Source organism: Tachyglossus aculeatus, unplaced genomic scaffold (genome assembly GCF_015852505.1).
Source record: "Tachyglossus aculeatus isolate mTacAcu1 unplaced genomic scaffold, mTacAcu1.pri scaffold_226_arrow_ctg1, whole genome shotgun sequence".
NCBI lineage: Eukaryota > Metazoa > Chordata > Mammalia > Monotremata > Tachyglossidae > Tachyglossus > Tachyglossus aculeatus.
Genome location: NW_024044942.1, coordinates 127,070 through 132,749, shown reverse-complemented (window position 1 = coordinate 132,749; position 5,680 = coordinate 127,070).

Here is a 5,680-nt window from a genome sequence, read left to right as displayed (position 1 = left end):
GCGCTCAATAACTACGATTGAATGAATGAATGAATGAATGAATGAATGAATGAATAGGGAAGATGTGCATGCATGTGTGTGCGCTTGTGTGTATGCGCGCATGTGTACAATTATAATAATAATTGTGGTATGTGTTAAGTGCTTACTATGTGCCAAGCACCGTTCTAAGTGCTGGGGTAGATACTAGGTAATCAGACTCACAGTCTTAGCCCCCATTTTACAGATGAGGGAACTGAGGCCCAGAGAAATTAAGCAGCTTGCCCAAGGTCACACCACAAACAAGTGGCAGAGGTGGGATTAGAACCTATGTCTTTGGACTCCCAAACCCGTGCTCTTTCCAGTAAGCCATGCTGTGTGTATGTATGTCTGTATGAGAGGCTAAGCTTAAAGGGGAGAATTGTGAGAAAGGGGCTGCCACACCTAGGGGCTGGGGATCAGTGCAGGGTACAGGTTCCGTTTGATTTGGCTGCAGTGCTGAGAAACCCAGGGCCCTTATATCTGTAGAAAGGTCTACCATCGCTGTGCCCAGTCCTGACTGCCGGGCAACCCTGCATATCTTCATCCCAACAAAGGAATGAACCCTTGTCAGTCAAAGCAGCTTTGCGACGGACAGTGGTGGCTTCTGTGGATCTATGTCAGGAGAACACGGTGTTGATTAGTGTTTCCACTCCATTTGTCTTTGAGAAGCCGGGTTGTGTGGGCTCCTGTGACCATGTCACCAGGGATGCAGGTGGGAGAGCAGAAGGTAGGTATTGTACCAGAGACAGGACTATTATAGGTTCTGCAGTTCTGAATTTCCAGGCTCTGTGAAATGAAATGAACCCCTCCTGGGGATCGGAGGAGGGCAAAAACTTGAATAGGAACCCCAAACCAAACCAAAAGGTCACACTGCCACTTGCCTGGCTGTGTGACCATCCGACCCACATGTCTCTGCCCACCTCATCCCTGACTCTCCCCTAGTGACCCAGCATGGACCATCCAACACCCCGGCCTCTTCACCTCCCTATCTCTGACTCTCCCCCAGTGACCCAACAGGGATCATCCAACACCCCTGACTTTCCCTTCTCTATTAATCTCTGTGCCTCAAGTTTCCTCATTAGTAAACTGGGGATGAAGACTGTGAGCCCAAAGTGGGACAGGGGCTATGTCCAACCCAGTTATCTTGTGTCGTCTATCCCAGTGGTTAGTACAGTGTCTGGCACATAATAAGTGCTTAACAAAGACCACAGTTGTTGTTATTATTATCTGGGCAGTCGGATTTGGCCCTTCTGTGGGGGATTGATCAGCATAGGTGCTGTTCTCATTTCTCTTTCCACCTGACTTTTTTTTAAAAAATTATTTCATATTTTAATAAGTGATGGTATTTGTTAAGCGCTTACTATGTGCTATACACTGTTCTAAGCGCTGGGGGGACACAGGGTGATTAGGTTGACCCACGTGGGGCTCACAGTCTTAATCCCCATTTTACAGATGAGGTAACTGGGGCACAGAGAAGTGAAGTGACTTGCCCAAAGTCACACAACAGACAAGTGGCGGAGCTGGGATTGGAACCCATGACCTCTGACTCTCAAGCCCGTACTCTTTCCATTGAGCCACGCTGCTTCTCTATGGTATTTGTTAGGCTTTAGGTCTTTCTGCCGGGCCACAGTGTTTATTTACTAACTGCCTTCAAGCAGTGGGGTCACTAGCGAAAGCAGATCTGGGCCGGAATGCCAGATCGATCGATTGATCGATCGGTGCTATTTATTGTGTCCTTGCTCTGTGCAGAACACTGTACTAACTATTCATAATATAAAAGCACTCACTTTGTGCCAAGCACCCTACTAAGCTCTGATGTAGATCAAAGATGCAGAAAAGCAGTGTGGTCTTGTGGAAAAAGGCCAGGCCTGAGAGTCAGAAGACCTGAGTTCTAGTCTCAGCCCTGCCACTTGTCTGCTATAAGACCTTGGGCCTTTCACGTCACTCTTTTGTGCCTCAGCTACCTCTTCTGTGAAATGGGGATTAAGACTGTGAATCCCATGGGGGCCAGGGCCTGTATCCAGCCCAATTAGCATTTAGTAAAGTACCTGGCATGTAATAAGTGCTTAACAACAACAACAAAAAAGCTTCTGAGTGTTCCCTTCCCTGTGTTCTGCTGATTCTCCTGGGAGACAGACGTGAATATGAATGAATGAGTCATTTATATCATGTAGCTTATAGACAGATATGTGCATAACTTCTGTGGGGTTGACAGTGGGGCAGAGATGTTCAGAAGGTCATGGGTTCCAATCCTGGCTCTGCCACTTGTCTGCAGTGTGAACTTGAGCAAGTCACTTAACTTCTCTGTACCTCAGTTCCCTCATCTGTAAAATGGGGTTCAAGACCGTGAGCCTCATGTAGGACCAAAACCTGCCGGTCTCAGCTCCGCAACATTGCCAAGATCCACCCTTTCCTCTCCATCCAAACCGCTACCCTGCTAATTCAAGCTCTCATCCTATCCCGTCTGGACTACTGCAGTAGCCTTCTCTCTGATCTCCCATCCTCGTGTCTCTCTCCACTTCAATCCATACTTCATGCTGCTGCCCGGATTATCTTTGTCCAGAAACGCTCTGGACATATTACTCCCCTCCTCAAAAACCTCCAATGGCTACCGATCAATCTGCGCATCAAGCAGAAACTCCTCACCCTGGGCTTCAAGGCTCTCCATCACCTCGCCCCCTCCTACCTCACCTCCCTTCTCTCCTTCTACTGCCCAGCCCGCACCCTCCACTCCTCCACCACTAATCTCCTCACTGTACCTCGCTCTCGCCTGTCCCGCCATCGACCCCCGTCCCACGTCATCCCCCGGGCCTGGAATGCCCTCCCTCTGCCCATCCGCCAAGCTAGCTCTCTTCCTCCCTTCAAGGCCCTGCTGAGAGCTCACCTCCTCCAGGAGGCCTTCCCAGACTGAGCCCCTTCTTTCCTCTCCCTCCCATCCCCCTCTCCATCCCCCCGTCTTACCTCCTTCCCTTCCCCACAGCACCTGTATATATGTATATATGGTTGTACATATTTATTACTCTATTTATTTATTTATTTATTTATTTTACTTGTACATTTCTATCCTACTTATTTTTATTTAATGGTATGTTTGGTTCTGTTCTCTGTCTCCCCCTTTTAGACTGTGAGCCCACTGTTGGGTAGGGACTGTCTCTATGTGTTGCCAATTTGTACTTCCCAAGCGCTTAGTACAGTGCTCTGCACATAGTAAGCGCTCAATAAATACGATTGATTGATTGATTGATTGACAGGGACTGTGTCCAACCCGATTTGCTTATATCCACCCTAGCGCTTAGTACAGTACCTGGTACATAGCAGGCGCTTTACAAAAACTAATTACTGTTGTTATTATTATCATCATCATCATCATTACATGCTTTTAAGTGCACGGTACCCAGCTCCACAAACGGCAGACACTAGTTGGAGACCTCTGATTGATTGATCGAGCTGTCCGTGTCCTTCCCGAAGCCTCCCACTCTCAGACCGACTCCGAAAGAGGACGGACCGTGGCGGGTCCGGGGCCCGGACAGATGCAGATGCTGGCGGCAGATCCACGGCTGGCTACTGATGTGCTCTCCCCTCTGGCCACTGCCCCCTGTGTGGCAACTACGGGTCATTTTGAGGGGGGCCACGTGGACCGCTCCCCAGATCCAACCCCGCCGTGTCAGGCCGGTGTAGATGCGGGACGTTGTCTGCTCCGATTATGTGATGAAGATCTTCATCTTCTAGGGGATGCAGCGTGGCTCAGTGGAAAGAGCACGGGCTTGGGTATCAGAGGTCGTGGGTTCAAATCCCGACTCTGCCACTTGTGAGCTGTGTGACTTTGGGCAAGTCACTTAATTGAGGTATTTGTTAAGCGCTTACTACGTGCCAATCACTGTTACAAGCACTGGGGTAGAAACCAGGTAATCAGGTCAGACACAGTCCCCCTCCCACACGGGGCTCACACGGGAAAGCAGCATGGCGCAGTGGAAAGAGCCCGGGCGTGGGAGTCAGAGGTCATGGGTTCAAATCCCAGCTCCACCACTTGTCAGCTGTGTGACCTTGGGCAAGCCACTTAAATTCTCTGGGCTTCAAGTTACCTCATTTGTAAAATGGGGGTTAAGACCATGAACCCCACGTGGGACAACCCAATCACCTTGTATCCTCCGAGCGCTTAGAACAGTGCTTGGCACATAGTAAGCACTTAATAAATGTCATCATTATTATTATTAATCCCCATTTTACAGATGAGGTAACTGAGACGCAGGGAAGTGAAGTGACGTGGCGGAGCCAGAATTAAAAGCCGCCTCCTCTGACTTCCAGGTCCGTGCCCTTTCCACTAGGCTGTGCTGCATGTCCCCTTTAATCTTAAAATGGGGATTAAGATCGTGAGCCCCATGTGGGGCCTGGGCTGTGTCCGACCTGATGAGCTTATCTCCATCCCAACGCTTAGTTCAGTGCCTGGCACATAGTAAGCGCTTCAAAAATACTGAGGAGAAAAAAAAAAAAGATCATGCCCCCAGAGGGTGATAGAGAGTCGCGGCCTCAGAGAACCATGTCCAACTGCCACAGATATCAGGGTTTGCCTGAATCCAGGGCTCAACTAGGGTTCTGGCCCATACCACCTTGGAGTTGTAGAGAGGAGCAGCCTCCCAGAACAAGCGTCCTGCTGTATTTTACTATTCTATACCACACTGCCACCAGGCGCAGCTGTCACCAGGGGGCGATAGAGAGGCATGGCCTCCCAGAATAACGATTAGTGCCACCAGGGGGCAGGCTGCCGTTCTCAGACCAGAGGATTATTCTGGTTCCAGGGGCCAGGGCAATCTCTCTGGGCTTCTCCTCGACCTTGAGGATCATTCCTCTTACACTGTGGGCACATTCACCTCCCAGAATTCCCCATTACTGAGTGGGCTGTATTACTACCCCAAAGAGAACCCTGTGGTAATGTGTGTGTGTGTGTGTGTGTGTGTGTGTGTGTGTGTGTGTGTGTGTGTGTGTGCGCGTGCGTGGGTGTCTGTGTGTGTGAGAATAATAGGGAGGAAGAATAGTCATGAGGTGACTGCCACTCATGGGAGAACAGGGGCTGGGGCTCTGTGCAGGAAGCTAGTTTTGTCTGATTTGACTGGGACTGAGAAGACCCAGGGCCCTTAATTCTATAGATGGGTCAAGCTTCCCTGTGACTATACTCCTAGTTGCAGCATCACTGCACAGTCTCAGTCCCCCAAGAAGGGACCTTTCTGGACTCAACGCAGAAGCATGTGGGATAGAATGTCAGGAAGAGGACAGAGTGTCTATCAGTGTTTATGCTATTTTTCCCTGAGAAGCAGAGTGTACGGACTCCTGCCTGAAATCAATAATAATAATCATAATGGTAATTGTTAAGCACTTGCTAAGTGCGAAGCACTGTTCTAAGCACTGGGGGGGATACAAGGTGATTAGGTTGTCCCACGTGGGGCTCAGAGTCTTAATCCCCATTTTCCAGATGAGGTAACTGAGGCACAGAGATGCTAAGTGACTTGCCCAAAGTCACACAGCAGACAAGTGGTGGATTTGTAATTAGAACCCATGACCTCTGACTCCCACACCCATACTCTTTCCACTGAGCCACGCTGCTACTCGAGTCAAATCAAGTCAACGGGATGGTGGGCTGGGAAGACAGGAGGCAGGTATTGTACTA